This window comes from Stegostoma tigrinum, chromosome 33 (assembly GCF_030684315.1).
Source record: "Stegostoma tigrinum isolate sSteTig4 chromosome 33, sSteTig4.hap1, whole genome shotgun sequence".
NCBI lineage: Eukaryota > Metazoa > Chordata > Chondrichthyes > Orectolobiformes > Stegostomatidae > Stegostoma > Stegostoma tigrinum.
Genome location: NC_081386.1, coordinates 21,576,274 through 21,600,134, shown reverse-complemented (window position 1 = coordinate 21,600,134; position 23,861 = coordinate 21,576,274). Strand labels below are relative to the sequence as shown.

At 41.4% G+C, this 23,861-nt stretch overlaps 1 long non-coding RNA gene across 1 annotated transcript; it reads left to right on the top strand.

The window, feature by feature from the left end:
• Positions 1 to 555: 555 nt before the first annotated feature.
• LOC125467101 (uncharacterized) lies at positions 556 to 20,705 on the top strand. Its single transcript, XR_007250565.1, has 3 exons — positions 556 to 620; positions 17,550 to 17,604; positions 20,047 to 20,705. It is a non-coding gene; the product is annotated as an uncharacterized LOC125467101 (long non-coding RNA).
• The last annotated feature ends 3,156 nt before the right edge of the window (positions 20,706 to 23,861 follow it).

Sequence of the window (23,861 nt, the reverse complement as noted above, 5' to 3'; positions counted from 1 at the left end):
CAAAATCTGAAACAGGAGTCACTGCTACAAACTGTGGCAGTATATTGTTGGAATATCCTTACCTCATTTGGTATTGAATTTTACTGTGAGGGACCCCTAACTTAAAACAGATTTTTGATTGATTACAAGAGCTCTGTGCATACACTGAAATCAAATGCTCCTTTCAATAATTATCAAATTGCATTATTCTTGGCATCTTGATACTAACAGAATTCACATTAGTATAGAGCTTATGCAAAATGGTTTCTGTGATGCATGGAGCTGTTGAATGCATGATTTATGTGTTTCATTATATATTGTAACCAGTTGATTGATTAAAAACACTTTAAAGCAATCTTTAAATAATGCGTATATCTCATTTTCTTTTCTTAAAGAACCTGCAGTTCCAAACAGTTACTAGAATTATGTAGGAATTCGCTTTGGCAATCATTGATTCTCCTCATTGGCCAAAACTGTAAATATGGTGATGTGCCTTGAGAACATTTGATGATAATTTAACCAAGTTAATCTTGCAAAGTTTACTTGTGAAGCTCCATTTTGAATAGTGTGAAGAGAACGAGGGCAACATTTCAAAGAAGAATAGCAACAACAATTCCTGACTCAGGACAGCATGTTATCAAGTAAGATACACAGATTTGACATTGTTTGCGTGGGCCAAGAAGTTGAAGATGCATGACACATTTTTATAGCGTCAAGAGAAACAGATATTAAGATGCAACAGAGCTGTTTAATTTGCATTAGGTACTACTTGCAAAACAGAAACAGACTATTCAGACTATTAGGTCCATGTTAGTGTTACGCTTGACACAAGAGAAAAACTAACAAAAGTTTTTACATGACTTAAAAGTTGTTCATTAATAATTGTTGTGAAATTCCCTACTAACAGGTCCTGGTTCTACATTTTCTTGTTAAAATTTACCTCTGCAGATTAGCAGACTTCAGCACTGGATTGGAGGTGTCAGTTAAACTTTTTAGAAGAGATAAATATGTGATTAAAATTGGAATGGAGATTCTGTGCATAAATGTAACCAGATGGCCGAATGCCCTGCAGAACGTATTGGTTTCAAATATGCTGGGGTCATGTAAATGTTGTTTCAAAGAAGGTAATTGGTGAAGGATAATAAAGTCGCACATGTTTATGGGTGTTGCTGCTTGTTGTTTTCTGATAATCATAATTAGGAAGATGGGGTAGATTTGATAGAATTAGCCTGTATTTGGTTGGCAATATTTCCATGTTTTTGTAAGCTCGATCCAATAATTTGTTGTATGTCAATTATTTGTCTACATATTCTTTTTGGGTGAATTTATATGTAAATTTCAATGTTTCTGCAAATCAATAGGGTGTTTTCAAAAAAACAAATCATGGAATGTCGTCATTGCTGGACATTGCCCATGCCTAATTGTTGTTGAGAAGTTGATGGTGATCTGTCTTTTAGAACCATGTGGCATAGGTGCGTCTAACTCCATAAGTGCTGTTAGGAAGGGAGTCCTAGGACTTTGTCCCAGTGTAAGTGATGGAAAGGCAACAAAATTCCAATTCAGGATGGTGTGTGACATAGAGGGGAACATGCAGTTGGTAGAGTTCCCATGCATTTGCTGCCTCTGTTCTTCTACATCATTTGCTAGAGTCATTGTATGAAAAATATTGTTAAAGGAGGCTTGGTGGGTTGCTGCAATGCATCTTGTATATTTTATATACTTCTGACTCTGTTGTTAGAGTGGGCGAATATTAAGGTGGTGGATGGCAGAGCAATCAAGTGAGCTGTGACTTAACTCCTTGAGTGATGCTGAAATCATATTTATCCAGACAGTTGGAAGGCATTGCATCAAACTGACTTGTGCCTTTTAGATGGAGGACAGGCTTTGATGAGGTAGAAGATGGGTTACAGCAGAATCTTCAAGCTCTGACCTCCACTATTTGTATGGCTGATCTAGTTGAGTTTCTGGCCAATGGTTACCCTGAAGATGTTGTGAAGGGTTTGGTAATGGTAGTGCAATTGAACATCAAGGGGAGATACTTAACTTATCTCTTGCTTGAGATTGCCACTGCCTGGCCCTTGCGAAACACAAATGATGCTTTCCACTTATCAGTCAAGCCTGAATGTTGCCCAGTCTTGCTGCATATGGACACAGACAACTTCTGAGAGGCTGGGAGTGGTACCGAACACTGTGCATTCATCAACAATCATCCAACTTCAGACTTTATGATGGGAGGAAGGTCATTGATGGAACAGCTGAAAGTGGCTAAACTCTGCAGCTATACTCTGGGACTGTGACAATTAATCTAAAACAATCACAACCATCTTTCTTTGGTGTCATGGTTTTATCTTAAAGTTTGCTAGGTAAAAGAAAATTAATAAAAATCTTCAAACTATAGTTATAGGAGAAAATTACCTCAAATGCTTTGGACAGATAGGCCTAGTTATGGCCATCTGCGGAAAATCGTTGGCGGTATTAAAGTGCGTGTAGATTGATATGTTTAGGATACACTGAGATGTTACTGCTGTAACTATTTATCAGATGTTCTTATACTGACGTTCAGCCACTTGTCTTCCACATTGAGAAATTGATTACATCTTCTTTCAGCAAGTTGGCATTGAACATCCTAATGTCATAGACACTCACTTAAAGGATGCATGGACGATGCTTGCATTCATGCATTTCTTGCAGACAGCTTCCCCCACCTTTGAAATTCTAAGGCACTGTTTACTTCTTGTGTGAAGGAAGATCTGGCTGACTGCCAAGTTGCCAACAGTTAATAGCAGACACTCCCATGTGATATACACTGTTAAAAACAAATCTACAGTGATCAGCTTGATTGGTTAGATATGCAATAAAAGCCCCTGCTGAACACTGCAGCAGTTTTCATTTTGCACTGATTAGCAAACACAGTAATTGTATTATTATTTTATGAATTGTATCAAAAACCTAGTTAGAAAAGCTAATGTAAATCATTAAAACATGAACAAATTACAACTCTGCCATATTCCCTTTGTGCAGTTACCTTCCAAAAATTTTCTGCAGTTCCCTTGAGGAGATGTGCATGATGAAAGCTGAAAAAGTCAGTGATTAGCCAAGAAGGGACATTGTTGCGAATGTGATACTTTAACAGTTGGATGTTCCTATAAAATGTATTTGCAGCATAGGATTATTATGTGAAATACTTCTCTGTTTTGAGATTAATAAAAAACAGATGCATAATTACAGCAACAACGTGCATTTAAGCAGGGCATTTGGTGTTCTGTAAATCCTCACTTAATGTTCTGGTTGCATTTCTGAAAACTGCATCATTGATGCCTATGGGAAACTATGCCTCAATTAATGTTACAACCAGAGCTGGGCTCCTGCAGACATTTTTACTTCCTTGAGAAACAAATATGCAAGTTGAAATAGTATATTATACACAAGTGGCACTGCTCATTGAAATACATAATAAAACAACTCACTAATTTTTTAAGGAAATGCCATAATAATTGCGAGGGGAGCATTGCAGTTTACATGTTTTTTTTAAATGGGCATTTCTAGTGACTCAGTGGTCAGATTATCTACCAAGACACCATGATGCATCTGAAATACAAAGCGGGTGGTATTGATTACAACATAAACTGGAAATCGCAGTCCAACAAATACTGCAACATCTAGAAGTATTGTTTGATCTCCAATTCAACAGTCAGAAATGGAAAGAAGAATTAAGTAAGTTGTATTTTGTGAATAAAGTAGTGGTGAGGTATTGCTTTTGCATCTTTTCTTGTGGGATGCTCCTTTCTTCCCTGCTTCATGACAAGAAGCCCAGGAGTGGGGAAAATGGAAAAAAAGACTCCAGATTTTCTGGCTGCCCCCCAGCCCCTAGCACATGATGGTGTAGAGCCCTGGGGCCTGGCTCTGAAACGAATAGGGCACAGTTACAGTGACAAACTCCCCAATGACTCCTCATCTCCACTGATTACTGGATAAATATCATCCTTTCCTGTTTTGGGTTCCATGATTGTGCATCCAGAATGACCACTTGCTGTTCCAAATCCCAGCTCACTTTCCTCTTTGGGATCAGAATAGATGAACAGCTTTCAGGAATGGCCTAAGTATGCAGGGGCAGTGCTGACCCATTGCCCAAAACTGGAATAAAAGGGAGAGAATGTTTGGGATTAGACAGTGCACTGATTTGCATTGATGATGACGTGCAACTCAGATGCCAAAAACACAGGTGAAGAATGTTGAAACACGGTGATGCAAAACTGAGACAATAAATAAGAAATGTTCAAACAAAATTATATCTGGTGGGCAACATAAAGCGAGGGCTTTGCATTGTAAAATGTCTTATGTGCTTCACTGGGGCATGGTTAGATAATGACCAGCATTAAGGCAGAAGAGGTATTAAACAGCCGATCAAAGAAATAGCTTTAAGGGGCACCATGAAGGAAAAGTGAAAATTTGGGATATTTAGGGAAGCAGTTCCCCAACTTAAGGACTGGATAACCGAAGGAATGAATGCCAATGGAATGAAAAAAGTGGGGAATAGAAATGTGACCAGAATTGGGAATGTTGTGTCTGTGCAGGGTTTAGAGGTCAAGGGCATTTACAGAGGTAGGAAAGGGTAAGGTCAGGGAGTGATGAGAATAAGAATGTTACGATGAAGCGGAAGCCAATCTCCATCAGTAAGCACAGGATATTGATCTCTGTAGGCATTCCTGGCAAAGCTGGCAATTTTACCCATCCCTAACTGCCCTTGAGAAGGTGGTAATGAGCTACTTTCTTGCACTTCTATTGTCCTTGGGATCTGGAATTCCCCCACGGTGCCATTAGCAGAGCATTTCTGGAAGTTTGTCTCTGCGACTCTGAAGAATTAGTGACATAATTTCAAGTCAGGATGGTGTGCAAGTTGGAGGAGGCCTTACAGGTGACAATGTTTCCCATAGATCTTCTGTCCTTGTATTTTTTGGTGGTTGAGGAAACAAATTTGGAAGGCACTGTCTATATAGCCTTTGAGTAGCTGCGATATTTTAACACATACCTAGTATCTTGTGGAAGGTGACCGCTCACAAAATTTAAGCAATATTTGGACTTTGTGCCTCTGTAAAGAATATTGATTCAGTAGTGGAAATATTTGCACTCATATAAAATTAAGCTCATAAATTTGTTTAAACAAAAAATATTATTTCCATGAGGCAATTAGATAAAGACAGTTCCATTTGTTAGTGTGATTCTTAAGGCGATCTGTTACATTTCTGCATCATTATAGGGCCTTCTTTTCTTTGACTCAACTTATGAGATGTAGCTAGCCACACGCCTTTCATTGCAGGCTTAATTTTCATTTGTGGACTGCAGCAAAACATATTTGAAGTAACTAGTTACATCTCACAGTAGATAGAGTGCACAGTAATTTTCTCAAATATTAGATGCTACACTTCAGATCACATAACCTTCACCAATGTCAATGACTTGGGGTAGAACTTACATTGTCCATCAATGCGTGGAATTACACACCGTAAGGAACTCTTTCACCTGTAATACAGCTGTAATGAGACTTGTTAGCCTGGGTACACAAACACTTTTCAACTGCAACATTATTTGCATTTTTCTCGCAAGAAACATTTTCTAATCACAGTCACTGTATCTTTCTATCTATTGAAACTGACAGACTGTTAACTGATTGCTAGTTTTCCTGGAGGATTTTCAGAGAGACCAGTTTCATGTCTAGAGCCTCTGACTGTCACTAATAGCAGCACTTGTCACTGTAAAACATTTTCTGGTTTTCTTTATCTCAGTCTAAGTTCAAAGTGGATAAAAGAGTAGGCGGAACACTTGATGTAGCCCTTAAGGGGGAGGTTTCTGATATCTTTTGAAAATCTTATCTGATAGACATTCTGTAACCAGCAGAACCAATACTACAGGTTTGCCTGTCTGTAGAATTCATCAGTACGATAAAATGATGACAGGACAGTTTGTGGTCAGTTGAGTTCGTCAGACCAGAAACCGGAGCAGAAACGTTAACTCCGTTTTTTCCTTCACAGATGCTGCCAGGCCTGTTGAGCTTTTCCAGCAACTTTGTTTTTGTTGTTGTTGTGGTCAATTGGATCAGGTTTAGCATTACCAAAGAAAGTAGCAAATTGTGATTTCCTTTATTCATGTTTACCCATGGAAGGATAAATTAGAAGTTCTGTGATCCTGTGAGATCTGCTATCCTGTTTTTATACTGTCAGTCATATGAATAGAAGTAGGCCATTCAGCCCATCAAGTCTGCTTCAGCATTCAATGAGATCATGGCTGATGTGTTCATCCTCAACTTCACTTTTCTGCCATTTCTCCATAATCCTTGATTCCCTTAACAATTGGAAATCTGTCTATCTCAGCCTTGAATATAACTAGTGATTGTAAGATTAAGCAAAAATCTCTATCATTTTAAACCTAGGACTTTTGACAGAACTTTTACAATTAAAAAAGAGCAGCTAGGCCATGCTCTGGGGAGATACACAGTCACACGGACGGCTGCCTGGAACCATTGTTCAGTTAGATAATCCTATTCACACCTCAACTCTAGAAGAAGAGTGAACCAGACCTAAGACAACAACTTAACCCAGACATCCAACTGTAATTAATATTCATTCGAAGAAATAGTGGACATTCTGCCTAATCAAAATACATTTACACCTACTGTAAACTATTAGGAAGGCAATTCGTCTCAAAAGGGGTAACAGTAACACAACTGAAAATGTAGATTTTGGCACTAAGATAAGAGACCAGCAATTTAGAATAATTGCAGGCCCCAATCTCACCTGAAAGAGAGAAGGAGAGCAATCCGCCTCAAGTGCTATTCCCCGCAGCTACCAACAGAAGGTCTTCAGAGAGCTGCTGTACCCAGAAAGTCTCCTCCAGCTATCTCTAACCACCAGTGACCAATCACAACCTGCAGACCGAACAGCCAACGATCTCCAAGAACCACTGACCCTTTCAACACCACAAGGTCTCAGACACATCACGAGCTGAAAACCCACTCGCAAAACCCACCAAGAAGTAAGAAAACCAAAGTGCTCACCCAATACATCCACAACACGCTTTACTGCATCAGTGGGCTCAACCCACACTGAAGGCCTATACTGTCCAAAGTCTTCAGCAAAGCACCAGCTCCGGCAAGCAGGAACGGCCATCTGTAATTGAAAACACATTTATCCCCAGTGGTGAGTATATTTTCCTTCAGACCAGAAGTATCAAAACTAGCTAGCAGAGAGGGGAAGGTGAGTTGGTGACAGGACACCCCAAGATCAGGAAGTCTGATTAAATTTAAAACTGAAAGAACTGAGGATGCTGTAAATCAGGAACAAAAACAGAAGTTGCTGGAAAAACTTAGCAGGCCTGGCAGTATCTGTGAAGGAAGAACAGAACAGTTCTGAGGGTCACCGGACCCAAAACATTAACTCTGTTTCTTTTCCTTCACAGATGCTGCCAGACCTACTGAGCTTTTCCAGCAACTTTGTTTTTGAGCCTGATTAAATTGTCTGTGTTTAAAACTACTGTTTAATTTCAAATAGCGATAGCCTGTGTTAAGTTAATAGCTAATAGTGTTACTTTCACTGTTTTGCATTTTTTTGTATCTTTTGTAATTTATTCACTTGTGTCTTATTTCCCTGTTTATTACATTTGCCTTTTATTTCTTCTATACACGCAAGTTTGCATTTAATAAACACAGAGGGTCTTTGTCCCGAAACCCCGGTCTACCACCTTCTACAATTCACATTCATAAATTAAATCCAGTGTCAGAATCAGGGATCTGGGGGTGATCGGAACCACCTAACACAGCAGCAGTTTTACTGATCACAACCAGAATCCCTTCAGTGAACCAGCTTCAACAGCCCTTTGTGGTAAAGAACTCCACAGAGCTGCAACCCTCTGGGAAAAGAAATTCCTCCTTAACTCTATCTTAAATGCGTGACTCGTTATTCCAGGATTATACCCATTGGTCCTCGACTCTTCCATAAGGGGAAACCGCCTTTCCACATCTACCCTGTCAAATCTCTGAGAATCTTCGAAGGCCATCTCACGTTCTTTTATATTCAAACCACAATCCACTTTTCGCTTTTAATATCTTTATTCCTTTGCTTTATAAATGGGGTTGTGTGGCCTGAGTCTTTGTTCTACTTTTCAACAGCTGTGGAACATGACAGTGTAGAAATCTAGTCAATGAACCAAATACATTGGGTTTCCGATCATGTCTTCAGATTTGAATCAGTGTTAACTCACTCAGCTCAGAAGGCAGTGCATTTAGCCACCATTCTAGTGACCTGAACACATCAATCGGGTAGAAACTGTAGTCCAGTGCACCATTGAGAGGGAACTGACTGTCAGAGACATTAAATCAATCTGCGTTCGCCACCTCAGGTGATTCTTTGAGAAGATGGAGAATAGCCTCGGTTTCCTCATCAATATTTATCCCTTCACCATGACCACACAAAAATGGATTATCCAGATGAGCAGATACTTTCTCTTTCATTAAATATTTGGAAGACTGAGCCATTGATGTTCAATTGTTCTTAAATGTATTGCTTAACTCCTGACCCTGTCCCTCTCCCTGAGCAAGTCTGGTCTGTGTGACCCTGTGATCGTTGATCTGGCTGCAACACCAGCACGAAGGAAGATAAGATATGGGAGCTGTGTGGCAGACATAAAGGAGACTGTAAATGAGAAGCTGATCAGCATACGGATACAGGCACAAGGAGAAAATAGTCAGACACCAAAAAATGAGCACAAGAAATTCTTAATTGGAGAGGAAGCAAATCTCTTTTAAAGAGGCCAGGCTTTCTGTTTGGCAAAAAAGAAGACAGACGGTGTTCAAAGAAACATATAAGCTGGCTAAAATGATTCATAGATTCCCACAGTGTGGAAACAGGTCCTTCGGCCCAACAAGTCCACACCAACTCGGATAGCTATCTGAAAAGCTCAAAGATGTTAAAGTGCTGGATATTTTCACAGAAGTGAAATTGACCTTTATATTCAAACTACCATTTGCTTGTTAACTCATATGTCGTAGAGGCATAGAGTTGTACAGCACAGTAACAGACCCTTTGACCCGGTTTGTCCATGCTGACAAGATATCGAGTCCCATTTGTCAGCATTTGGCCCAGATCCCTCTAAACCCTTCCTGTTCATGGATCCATCCAGATGTCTTTTAAATATTGTGATTTTACCTGCCTCTACCACTTCCTCTGGCAGCTCTATCTATATATACACCACCCTTTGCATGAAAATGTTGCCCCTTAGCTTCCTTTTAAATCTTTACCCTCTCACCATATATTTCATTTACATAGATATGCATTGCTGCCTGTGTGCATCAGTGCTGAGGGGTATGTTGTGGGTGGTGGATCAGATGCATACCAAATGGTGGATAGGCTTTAGAGAGTCCAGAAGCGAGTTGCTCACCACAAGATTCATAGCCTCTGAACTGCACTTGTAGCCACAATATTTATAGGGCTGGTTCAGTTTAATTTCCAGCCAATGCCCACTCTCAGGACTTTGGATTCAATGGTGATAATGCTATTGAATGTCAAGGGGCAGTGAACAAAGAACAAAGAACAAAGAAAATTACAGCACAGGAACAGGCCCTTCGGCCCTCCAAGCCTGCGCCGATTGAGATCCTCTGTCTAAACCTGTCATCTATTTTCTAAGGGTCTGTATCCCTTTGCTCCCCGCCCATCCATGTACCTGTCCAGATATATCTTAAAATATGCTAACGTGTCTGCGTCTACCACCTCCACTGGCAACGCATTCCAGGCACCCACCACCCTCTGCGTAAAGAACTTTCCACGCATATCTCCCATAAACTTTCCTCCTCTCACTTTGAACTCATGACCCCTAGTAATTGAGTCCCCCACTCTGGGGAAAAAGCTTCTTGCTATCCACCCTGTCTATACCCCTCATGATTTTGTAGACCTCAATCACGTGCCCCCTCAATCTTCGTCTTTCTCATGAAAATGATGCTAATCTACTCAACCTCTCTTCATAGCTAGCACCCTCCTTACCAGGCAAAATCCTGGTAACCTCCTCTCCAAAACATCCACATCCTTTTGGCAATGTGGCGGCCAGAATTGTACGCAGTACTCTAAATGTGGTTAGATTCTCTCTTGTTTGATTTGGTCAATGCCTGGCATTTGTGTGATGCATTTGTAACTTGGTCCTTTTTGGAACTTGCTGCATCTGAACACCGACTGCTTCAGTATTTGAGGAGTTGTGAATGGTGCTGAACATTGTGTGGTCACCTGTGAATATCTCCGCTATGAAACTTATTATGGAGGGAAGGTCATTGATGAAGTAGCTGAAAATGGTTGGGCCTCTGATACCACCCTGAGGAACTCCTGCAGAGAAGTACTGAGTTCAAAATGATTGATTACAACACCGCAGCCATCTTCCTTTGTGCCAGATATGAGCCAAATAGCAGAGAGGCTTCCCCTAGTTCTTATTGAGTCCAGATGAACACAGCAGGCCAAGCAGCATCTCAGGAACACAAAAGCTGACGTTTCGGGCCGAGACCCTTCATCTAGGCCCGAAACGTCAGCTTTTGTGCTCCTGAGATGCTGCTTGGCCTGCTGTGTTCATCCAGCCTCACATTTTATTATCTTGGATTCTCCAGCATCTGCAGTTCCCATTATCTCTTATTGAGTCCAGTTGTTTTAGGATTCCTTCATTCTACACTTTGACAAATGTTGCCTTGATGTCAAGGGCAGTCAATTTCAGCTCACCAGTAGAGTTCAGTTCTCTTTTGTCCAGGTTTGGACCAAGTATGTAATCGGGTTAGGAGCCAAATAGCCTTGGTATAATCCAAACTGGGCATCAGAGCAGTTTATTGCTTTGCAAGTGCTGCTTGACAGCACTGTTGATGACCTCTTCTATCACTCTGCTGATGATGGAGATGAGACAAATAGGGCCGTGATCGGCCCAGGATGGATGGGCCCTCCCTGCTTTTTGTGTACAGGACATACCTGGCAGCTTTCCACACTGGCGGGTAGATGCCAGTCCACATTGGCCACATCAGTGCCCACCTGGCAAGATTTCTGGAGGCCGCACATTCCGAAATATCTTGCTGATGCCTCTCATCCTCTGCATCTCATTCTCCTCCTTTAAGACAGTCCTTACACAACACCTCTTTGATGAAACTAATGCTCAACTGGCCTGATACTTTCTTATGAAGCTTAATGTCATATTTTGTTTTGCAATGTTTCCATGAAGCACCTCCTGATGTTTTGTTACATTGAAGGTACCATGTAATTCAGGTGGTTGTTGCTAACTGGCCCTTTATCACTGCTGTTTGTGTGGGAGTATATAATTTGGTTGCCACACTGTCAGTACTACAACAATTAATGCACACCATAATTTAATATTTTGAGATGTATTATGTTCATGAAATGTACAATATGATCACAAGTTCTTTCTGAGAAATTATAGGCTGAATCTTAACGACCATCAGGAGATGGGTTTGGGTTGTGTCAGAGGTTAAAAAGGCAAAGCACCTGGAGTAGGAACCGAACCCACCCCAAAACCAGCCTCTTCTGATCTTAAAGGAGATGAGACAAGGCTGATGGACAAATCTGCTACAAGATTCAGTGTATTTTTACCCACAGGTGGCCTCAGGAAACCTGGCCACAAAGGAGGCAAGAAGGGATGAATTCATAATGTGAGTGAAAGAGCGCCAAAGAATTTTACAAGAGTGGATCCAGAGGTGAGACATTTCAGTTATGAAAAGAGTTTGGAGAGGCCGTCACTTTTCTCCTTGAAGAGGAGAAGGCTGAGATTTGATAGTGACTTTCGAAATTATAGAGAGGCTGGACAGAGTAGATAAGGAGAAATGGTTCCCACTTGTGAAACAATCTGGATTGAAACAGCAGAGGTTTAAAGTGATTTGCAGAAGAGGTAAGTGCATTGTGAGCGAAAGCTTTTTCACAGACTGGCTTGAGTCTGGAATGCAATGTCTGGAAGTTTGGTGAAAGCAGGTTTGTTTGACCCATTCAAGGGGGTTTTGGATTGCTACTTTTTTCTATTCTAATAATAGGAAAGGTTATGGAGAAAAGCCACAGGAGTGGCATGAAATTGAGATACACGTTTGGAAACACAACATGGACACGGTGGGCTGAACAGCCTTGATGCACTCTAACAATTCTGAGTGCTTTCCAGTCCTATTTTACACCAGGAAGAGAAGCCACACATCCTCCACGTCCATCCCCAGTTACTATACAGAAGTTGAAATCTCAATCACAATCATGACTAATGTTTCTGAAACCGTAGGCATTCAGTGCAGTGCTACTGAAATTGAAGCAATGCTCCCAGGAATAGAACCACTGTGCAAGTGAAACTTTAAAAGCTTCTCCCCCACAATTGCCCCCAACTAGGAATTATGAGAGGAACATACTCATTGATAACAAATTTCTGCAGCCCGAGGTGAAGATGGCACCAGACGCAAGAAACTGTTTTTGGTGTCTTGTAATCCTCCACTGCAATTCCCAGCCTGGAGTTTGACTGAGCCCAGATTCTGATTGTGTATTTTTCACAGGCTAGGTCTTTGGGCATACGGTTTAAGCTCAGCTGGCTGGATGACTACTTTATAATGCAGAGTGATGCCAACAGAGTTTGTTCAAGTGCCACACTGGCTAAGGTTACAATGAAGGTCTCTCCTTCTCAACCACTGCCTGTGCTTGTGACATGATGACCCTCAGATTAAACTGTCATCAGTTGTCTCTCTCTAATAAGAGGGTTGCTCTATCGTCTGGCAAAACTGTAGTGACTTTATCTTTTATAGTTTGAAATGCTGGCAACAGGAGGTGAGTTCACTTTGACCTTGTGACTGCATCAAACTCTACAAACAAACTGGGGAAACTGAAAGGAGCTTTAGGTAAAACTGGCATTTCAGTAATTTTTTTTTCTATTTTAATGATCTGAAACCAACTTGCCATAATTTAGTGGGGATGCAGCAATGTACATTTTTTTCTGTTTGTTCCTCTATTCTCACCTTAGATACAATGAGATAAAGAAGAGTCGAATGATAACCATAAAACCATCACCAATTGTAGTAAAGGAAAGCGTCCTTACCACCTCTGGCCTACATATGACTCCAGACCCACAGCAATATAGTTGTCTCTTAACTGTCCTCCGGGCAATTAGGGATGGGCAATGAATGCTGGCCTTGCCAGCAACACCCACACGCTGTGAATGAGGTAAAAATAAAAGAAAGGCTGTATTTGCAAAGCATGCGCACATCCAATCCCTCGGTGAGAAAGGTATCTTCAGGATTGAATCCACGAAGAGCATCAAAGAATCTAACCTGCTGTCATACAATTGCAACAGTGCCTACGTGGTAGGATGGATCAGAGAAATGCCGGCGAGGCGGAGGATTGTGACACTGAGGAAGATATATGGAATTCCTGTACTTCCAGGCCTGAAAGCCCCCTAGCCTGGAGTGCATGACACACGACACCCCACCTCTGCTGATTCAGTGGAAGGCCTGAATGAAATGCCTCCTCCAACATTGTTGGCTGATCCTGAATGTTGGGAAAGGCCACTGAGATAGATTGAGGCAGATACTAAAGTCTTCAGGTGGAGGTGCTAAACCCAGACCTGCAGTAGCCACAAAACCTTGAGAAATGGACCAGCTTCACATCAACTGAAATACCAGCTCCGGATGGGGTGGGGGGGCGTGGAGTCACATAGTTCACTATCTTAATTTATGTACCTTGTCAATAAGGTGATTCATTAGAGTCATACTGGACTCAAAATGTTAACTGTTTCTCTCTCCTCGGATGCTACCAGGCCTGCTGAGTTCCTCCAGCACTTTCAGGTTTGATTTCAGATCACCAGCATCTACAGTGCATTGCCTTCATGCCAATATGATTTCTTGTTTCAGATCAGAGCTGCAGTACAGTATCTGGGGTGGATGAGAATTGAGAGATTTCCTTTTCGCTTTGTATTGCAGCATGAGGACCATGAAAGACCACCGGGCTGTGGATCTCACTGGATCAACACTGGCAAGCTCAATGCAGAGGATGAAAGATCCATCAGCCACATTGAGCAGCACAAGAGGAATCTGGGATCCCAGGGTCTGTGCAGAAATCCCTTATCAACGGGATTGTATTTAATCTCCCACTGCACTGAGCAATGGTTTCTATAGGCTCTGAGGTATGATAGGCACAATACTAAAAGTTGGATTCTCTTTGCAATCTTGAAGCATATCATCAGTGTGTGTTGACTCTGTACATTCACACTTTAGTCCAGGGCCAGAGATAGAAATCATGGGCTTTCATGATACTTTTGGCAGAGGACTCCAAGCCAAGCACAAGGCCCCAGCCCCAGCCTAATAAACAAGGCCTGGTTATTGGACTCTGATTTACCCCTTGTCCAGAGCTCTCCTTTAGGCTGATTTATTTCCAGACTTCAAATCTCCTTTTACCAGATAAATGTCACTGCAAGGTAAGTCTGGAGATCACAGAGTACCCGTGGCCAGAGGTCCCAAGTTCAAAGATAAACTCCATGTTTGTGAAGGTCAAACTCCATGTTTTTCCATGTCTGCCTGCTGCATGTGCTATGGAACATGCCAATTCATGGTAGAGGGTGCTACTTGAATGTGATCACATCCCCCAGAGTGAAACCTGCACTCCGTTCCATGGAACAAAGTGCTGATAAAAGTCAGCTGTCTTGTAAATGGTGATAGTTTTATGCATTACCTGGATGCCGTTATTACCCGCTCTTTAAGCATATTTAAACATAATTCCTACACCTAATGTCCCGTCAGCTTTCTGATTCCATATGTGTTTTCAACCACCCATCAAGGATATCCCCCACACTGCTGCCTGTTTTGTGCTATAGCCAGCACCTCAGAAGGAAGGGGATGGGGGTGACAGGGAGGTGCACATCCACATTCACATCCAAAAAAAAGACCAAAACCACACCAAAGGCAGCAGCCTGACATCACAACAGATGTTACAGTGATGAGGGAAGAGAATGTGCTTTTATATTTCTTTTGTGACCGATCATAAATCGTAGATCATAGAATGCCTACAGCGTGGAAACAGGCCCTTTAGCCCAACATGTCTACAATGACCCTTGGAGCATCCCGCTCAGAATCATTCCCTGTAACTCAGCTAATCTACGCATCCCTGAACACTAGGGGCAATTTTGTATGGCCAGTCTACCCAGCCTGCACATCTTTCGGACTGTGGTTCTATTCCTGGAAGCAGTTTCTGCACTGAGTGCCTTTGGTTTCAGAAACATTAGTGTCAGTCAGGATTGTGATCGAGACTTCAAGTTCTGTATAGTAACTGGGGACGGACGTGGAGGATGTGTGGCTTCTCCTCCTGGTGTAAAATAGGACTGGAAAGCACTCAGAATTGTTAGAGTGCAGAAAAGGCTGTTCAGCCCACCGTGTCCATGTTGTGTTTCCAAATGTGTATCTCAATTTCATGCCACACCTGTGCCTTTTCTCCATAACCTTTCCTATTATTAGAATAGATGCAAGTAGCAATCCAAAGCCTCCTTGAATGGGTCAAACATTCCAGACATTACATTCCAGGCTCAAGCCAGTCTGTGAAAAAGCTTTCGCTCACAATGCACTTATTTCTTCTGCAAATCACTTTAAACCTCTGCTGTTTCAAAACCAGATTGTTTCACAAGTGGGAACCATTTCTCCTTATCTACTCTGTCCAGTCTCTCTATAATTTCGAAAGTCACTATCAAATCTCAGCCTTCTCCTCTTCAAGGAGAAAAGTGACAGCCTCTCCAAACTCTTTTCATAACTGAAATGTCTCACCTCTGGATCCACTCTTGTAAAATTCTTTCGTGCTCTTTCACTCACGTCATCCTGCTTCTCTGATGCTGCTTGGCCCGCTGTGTTCATCCAGCTCTACACCTTGTTATCTCATGAATTCATCACTTCTGGCCACCTGTGGGTAAAAATACACTGAATCTTGTAGCAGATTTGTCCATCAGCCTTGTCTCATCTCCTTTAAGATCAGAAGAGGCTGGTTTTGGGGTGGGTTCGGTTCCTACTCCAGGTGCTTTGCCTTTTAACCTCTGACACAACCCAAACCCATCTCCTGATGGTCGTTAAGATTCAGCCTATAATTTCTCAGAAAGAACTTGTGATCATATTGTACATTTCATGAACATAATACATCTCAAAATATTAAATTATGGTGTGCATTAATTGTTGTAGTACTGACAGTGTGGCAACCAAATTATATACTCCCACACAAACAGCAGTGATAAAGGGCCAGTTAGCAACAACCACCTGAATTACATGGTACCTTCAATGTAACAAAACATCAGGAGGTGCTTCATGGAAACATTGCAAAACAAAATATGACATTAAGCTTCATAAGAAAGTATCAGGCCAGTTGAGCATTAGTTTCATCAAAGAGGTGTTGTGTAAGGACTGTCTTAAAGGAGGAGAATGAGATGCAGAGGATGAGAGGCATCAGCAAGATATTTCGGAATGTGCGGCCTCCAGAAATCTTGCCAGGTGGGCACTGATGTGGCCAATGTGGACTGGCATCTACCCGCCAGTGTGGAAAGCTGCCAGGTATGTCCTGTACACAAAAAGCAGGGAGGGCCCATCCATCCTGGGCCGATCACGGCCCTATTTGTCTCATCTCCATCATCAGCAGAGTGATAGAAGAGGTCATCAACAGTGCTGTCAAGCAGCACTTGCAAAGCAATAAACTGCTCTGATGCCCAGTTTGGATTATACCAAGGCTATTTGGCTCCTAACCCGATTACAGCCTTTTTAAGAGCTATTTTGATTGGAGATGTTACTCACAAAATTTAACACAAACATCTCCAATCAATAGAGCTGTTAATCATACTGCCACCATTGGGATTCCCATAGATGTTGCCTGTGACTAGGAACTTTCTGAACATTGGACACTACCTGTGATTGGGGCATCCAGACTACATTGGAAACCTGCCACTGCCTTCACCATAATGCTTGTTAAGATTGGGAATCCTCTACGATTGGAACATGCCTTAAAAGACCCAACTTCAGGACACCGCCTCACAGATTCGCTCCCCACTTTTCACACCCTACCCTCAGACTTGATACATCTACCAGCTCTCATAGGTCTCGGGCTTTTAAGGCAGGCATTCCATTCAACCACCTCCAGCCCGTAAGCTGTTTAGTTCACCACAAAACGAATCACCATGGCCCTGCCCTTCAATTCTATAGGTTATTTGGGATTTCTGTTCTTCCAGTTTCCTGCCTGCACTTATATCCTTCCTTCGTCTGCCCACCACCCCATCCACAGAAATTTCTTTTGGGCTAAACTCCACTTCTGCTCATTTATGGCAACTAAAGTCAGTGAGGAACACATGAGATTTATCAAAGCCTAAAGTGTAGACTTGTAATGTAAATTCTGCACAGTCATCAATCAAACGCTATCCTCAAATAATAATGACTGGATTTACTTTCTGAGTGATATCTGCTTTATTACAAGTCTCTAAACTTTAAACTATTTTAAAGGTAGCTGCAATAGGCCTCAGCTGGCTGTGTTTTGCACTTAAAATCAATGTTGAATTATTTTTGACAGGTAACTGATCCTGAAAGCTTTGGAGCTTTGTTTTCAGATTGAAAATGTGAAACAGGTTAGTGGGACTCTAGGAATTAACTCTTTTTAAGTCATCACAAAGAAACAATATTCTTTTCCTCTTCCTGCCAGTGTGAATTGCTTTTGTTTAATACAAGTGTTGACTAACAATTCGCAAAGAATGTAAATTGGAATCTTTACTGAATTTCAAAGTCCTATTAAGCCATATCCAATTCCATCTATGGTGAGACCATAGACCATGAGTTGTGAAGCAGAAGTAGGCTGTTCGGCCCATCGAGTCTGCTCTGCCATTCAATGAGATCATGGCTGCTTTGATAATCATCAACTTCACTTTTATGTCTACTCCTTATAGGCCTTGATTCCCTCTCTGATTAAAAATCTGTTAATTTCAACCTGGAATATAGTTGATGACCCAGCCTCCACCACTTTCTGTGAGTGCTAGTGTTGAACTCATAGCCACTGACTATCTCATCCACATCTTCATAAAAATGCTTATCAACTTCTGTGGTCTGACTCTAACACCACCAGCCATGTTTTGAACCAACTAAAAATTGACAGGCGTATCTTAGTTTTTTTGTGCAAATTAGGAATGGAAGAAAAAAGGGAATGAAACAGAGAGAAAAAAAAATGAAGAAGTGGCCATTTGCACTTTCAGTGATGAGAAACAATAGTTTGATCATTCAAACTGTCCCATTCCCCTGAAAACCTGTGACAGAAATCATCTCTTGTTTATAAGAGGTTCCCAAACTTGACCAAATGATATCGAAGGACAGAGAAAGACAGCAAAGAAAGAGTTAGGTTTATATGATCATCTGTCATGACATCAGAACTTCCCAAAATGCTTTACAGCCAATGAAGGGTTTTTCAAAGACAAGTTACTGTCAGATAGTCTGAAAATTGGGAGTCAATTATGACAGCAGATACTCACAAACTTTAATATGACACTGACATTGATTGGTTGATAATTTGCCTGCTGCTCTTCAAAAATTATGCTAAAGGGATATTTTCGAAAGCAAATGGGACACCAAGTAAGAGTCTCAGCCAAAACACAGCACCTCTTTTCAGTGTTGCATGGTAGGGTCAGCTTAGTTTTTAGGCACAAGTATTGACTCCATTAACTCCTAATGCAAATTCGTTCCAAATGAGTCATTGTTGGCACTGTGAAGTATGGCACAAAGTAAGTGCCACTTTGCTTACCCTATCCATCCAGCCCATAATCTGGAGGAATAATATTTTTGAGGAAGGTGGTAAATGTTCTTGGTTGTCCCTTAGTTCTAAGATGATGCCTAACCAGGATCTTGAACCTCTGCTGTGGATCTTCATGTGACTGTGTAAGCCAATTCTTGATCTATTGGTGCAAGCTGTCCCACTGGGTAGTGAGATCTTGAGAACAGAAATTGCTTCTGTTTCTTTCCTTTGTGGCTCCTCATGAAGACATTGTGGTTCAAAGTGTGATATAGCTTGATGGTCACGCTGTGGTCATTTTGTATGACAGCAGGCTCCCCTTGATCATTAAGGTCACTGCCGCCAAACTTCAAAGAGAACTTCAGTGTGTTTTTGCAATGTTTTCTTTGCTCTCCCCAGAACCTAGATGAGGTCACTGTTCTTCCTGATCTGATTCAGGGCACATTACAATTGTAAATTGAAACAAGAACAGAAGCAGCTGGAGAAACTTGACGCCATCTGTGGAGAGAGGAGCAGAGTTAACATTTCGACTCCCAGTGACCCTTCTTCAGAACTGATTATAGCTAGGGAAAGGTTGGTAGATATGCTGAAGCTTGGGGTGGAGAATGGGGCTTGGTGGGGAGCAATGAATGATAGGTGGAGATGGGGCCCAGAGAGAGAGAACAGCAGTTGGGCAGACAAAAGAATGGAGCCAACCCATTTTCACACACTATTAGTGTCCATTGGCAGCTTTTCTTTCTCCCCAGCTCACCATTATGCAATCCTCGGCGAACACATTTCAGAACAGCGAGATGAACCAGGAACAGAGTAAAGCCACGGTAGCAACATGTGAAACAGAACACCAGGGGATTGGGAAACTGGGGGAGGAGACAGGGTGTGTGCCGGGGTGGGGGGAGGGGGGGCGGGGGGAGTGTGGGGAGTGTGGGGAATGTGTGGTGAACATTCAGGATAATTCAGGAATTGAGGTCAAGAGAAAGAGGGAAATGTAACTTTCCTTTCTCCTTCCCACAGTGATTGGATTTGGCTGGACCTCTCTGGTTCTTCAGTCGCCAGCCACTATATTCCATCCATTAAAGCAAAAAAGGAAAGCTCAGCTAATACTTCAGTTATTTAACAATCACTTTTTTTAGATACAGTTGGTAATTTGAATGGATTATGTGTGTTCTGGAATATCCACACCAACATGGAAATTTATACTAATGGTGGCTTGCTACACTTTTCACTGTACTCCTGTACTTGAGTACAAGTGAAGATAAATCCAATTCTAATTCTAATTGTACCTCCTGCTGCACAGGTACCAGATCTTGGAAAGTGATTGGTTCAAGCAACTATCCAATTCTCTGCTGAAAGCTGAATTTGTTGCCACCATGCTATGTTCTGAGACCGTGCATTCCAGATCCAACAACTTGCTGTTTAAAAATAATTTTGCATCTCAGCTCTGAAGTTCGCTGAAAAGCAGAAAATTGCACAGAAGTCGAAGGTTTATGGGTACTATTGGTCTTCTGCAAACATCTGATAACGGTTTACCACCAACATAATGGCGCCGGATTTCTTAGATCTGCACCAAAGATCTTGCTGTCAGTAATTAGAATGGTGTTGTCATCAATGCTGCATTGAATTCTCATTTCAGTTCAATTTTTGCTTATCCCTCACACCACTTTCCACTGGTGCCTGCTTAGGGGAATGATCCATGTTGAACATTTAGAAGCAAATGTCTATTCTAAAGTAAATTGTGTGCAGTCAGCAGCAGAGATTCTCATTTTCCCTGATCAATGCTGCAAAGCAGAATCATTATGTGACTTGCTAGTACAGTAATAAAGTTCATCAGAAACCACTGATACAACAATTTAGTCTGCACCTAAAGTACAAAATAAAGGTGAAATGGATATAGTCTCCTTACAGCTGAAGTCTAAAGTGTTTCCATTATATTGTGGTATGGATTGATCATAATAGTCTTTTGTAAAAGCAACTTCAGTTGACACAGCAACATTGGCAATTTATCACAATGCATACTCAACTTTTATGAATTTACAATAAATGGACATCTTTATTTGATAACCTTGTGGTGTAATTTTCCTTCTGTAATTATGTTCAAACTGTCATGGCAAGGGTGAATTGAAATGTATGAATCATTTAATTCTCAGTCTCACTGAATTCTTTTGAGCAACATGAGCTGAGAGTAAGAGTTTTTCATGTTGCTGAAGAATATCAATTAAAGATGAAAGACTTGTCACAGATAATTCAAACCTGTTTTGTAAACTTTCAGTGGATCTCCATGTTCACTTTAAAGAATGATGGATAGAGAGAAATACTTGACGTGACATTGCCATAGGGCTCATTTTAAAGCACTTGCCATTCACAACCTACTCGGTTTGGCTCTGCATTGCAATTCACAGCCTGGATCCTCTGGAATGCGGCAGGATTTGGGAATTCAGCAATGTACAAAGCAGACCTGTAAAGCAAAAGAAAAAAGAAATTGAAAGCAAACACATTCTTTGTGATAAATCCGTGAGACAATCCTTTGAGTCAGTCACCATTCCTGATTACAGCCCTCAGTAAATAGCTACACAGAATCCCCCACTTTTAAAGGCAAAAGGGAAATTAAAAATTACAAAGTGAAGAATAATCTAATTTTAAAAAGTGAATTATGTTGCTCTACACATTAACTTGGAAATTGTCAGTTCTGCTGTCATTCAGGTCTCGGAGTTACGTACCAACTGAATGAGTTCATAAATGAAGATGGAAAGACGAACTCCAGCATCTGCAGTTCCTACTACCTCTAATGTATTTTGTTCCTGGTTTATGTAATTAACTAAATGGAAATTCCCAAGTGGCCACAGTATGTTATGAGCGGGTGTGATTGGATCATTAGTCCAGTAAAATAATTACCACTTACTGTATTCCATAAACAAAAAAATACATACAGTCTTTCTTCAGGTTGAAAGGATTCCATCGCAGGCTTAATTGCTAACTATATCAAGGACAAAAGGACAATAATGAACATGTTCAGCACAGCATGAGCAAAGTATTCATGAGTTTCTACTGGATAAGGGGTTTATCAGTTATATCGTTACTGCTGTTAATTGTGCCTTACTAAGTTGGATAAGTATGTTTTTATTCATTCAAGGGATGAGGGCATCACTGGCTAGGCAGCATTTGTTTCCCTGTCCCTAAATGCCCAGAGGATTAAGAGTGAACCACATTTGCTGTGGGTCTGGAGTCACATGTAGGCCAGACCAGGTAAGGATGGCAGTTTCCTTCCCTAACGGACATTAGTGACCCAGATGGGTTCTTCCTGACAATCAACAGCAGATTCATGGGCATCATTAGATTCTTAATTCCAGATATTTATTGCATTCAAATTCTACCATCTGCCTTTGAACCCAGGTCCCCAGAACATTATCTAGGTCCCTGGATTAACAGTCCAGCGATAATACTATTAGGCCATCACCTCCACTTTTTGTCAATTCAAGCCTAGGTGGATTTATATCATTCTGATAGCTTTTAAAGACAAGGATAATCATATTGGATTGCATCAAAAAAAAATCAGAAAACGATTGGCTGAAATAAATGGGAGCGATTCCTATATGAATTTGTGCAAATTTCTGCATGTGTTGGATTTTATTACCTCTCCGTAGATGGGCTGGGAGGGAGAAAGCTTCACAGAATGCTGGTGGATGGTGTGGTTAAGGAGCCCAATACCTTACCACCCTAATGAATGTTCCCAGGACCTAGAACACTGAGCCGTGCAGCTATCTGACAACTGGAGGCAGGCAGTCAATCAAACCAATTAACTGGTCCTGCCACCAGCCCAAACTCCTCCAGTGTGTTAATGGTATTGGCAGAGGCTCAGGTGTGGGGCAGCAGCTTTGCAGAAGGTAGCCACCTCCCAGTGGGTTACTGGAGTGGGGAGCCCTCCTTGTAGATCTCTCCATAGCCAAAAGAGGAACTATGCCTGTGTCTGTGCCTTCACTTCTGGAGTGTCCATCTCTCCCACCACCTGGTGCTGCACGACCGGCTCCACCGCACAAAATGTAAAACCTAACGGGCCTTTGAGAGTACCTGAATGTGAAGGTAATGTCTTCACTGAGCCCTGTCAGTGAGCTTGCCAAGGCTTCTGAGCATTTGTCCCTTTGATCAGAATGGCAGGTCTTGTAGGTTGGCAGCCATCGTCCATTAGATGGTGCCCTCAGTGGTAAATCGCTGCCAAGGGACCCGTCATCCATCTGCGTAGACCTGGGTCCTGCCCTTTGTCCCACAGTGGTAATACTTGTGCATTGATAAAAGTCCCCTTTATATGTCTAACACAGGAAGAACAGGCTTACCTTGAGATGGTAACCTGAAAAACACTTGTTGAAAAGATTCGCAACAAAAACCGATTAGTGAACCTCTCAGAACATAACAATGCTATTCATAGATTTATATACATTGTAGGAAGAAAGTTACTGTGATTTTTCATTTTATATTAATGAAATTATTTAGCACATCATTTTTGAAGATGGATGGTAACAAATGTGATTTTGCAAAACTTGGCAGGATGATGAATTTGGTTCTCAACATATTGTCAGCTGGTTCCTAAATAATGATGTGATAACTGCACACTGCCAATATACCTTGATCAGCATTTAATACTGCCTTTCATCGACCTGGGACTAGTGGGGTTAACTCAGTCCTTTTGACTATTACATTGAAGTTAATTAAATTTGTTGATGTGTTTTTAATTTACTGTATATTCTTGAGATTTTAGGATTAATGATTTGGTGAACCAATCCACAGGAGGTCAATGAAATGTAAAAAATAAACAAAAATTTGAAAGATTTTCTATTTCAGACAGTCAGCAAGTGAATGATAGAACTGGAGCTTAACCTGTACATACCTAGAAGTTTTACTTTTGAGAATACACTATTCACCTCCCTCAAATCGTACTGTTTCAGTCTGTGCTTATACGTAGAAGCTCAAATGAATCCCCAGTTAATGCCCACCTCTCAAATACAATCAAACACTCGGTATTACACAATACAAAGGGCTCATGTGGGGTATGGCCAGTGTCCTAACCTCTGAGCTAGCAGTTGTTTTGATTTAATTTCTTTATTGTGACCTGCATTTTGT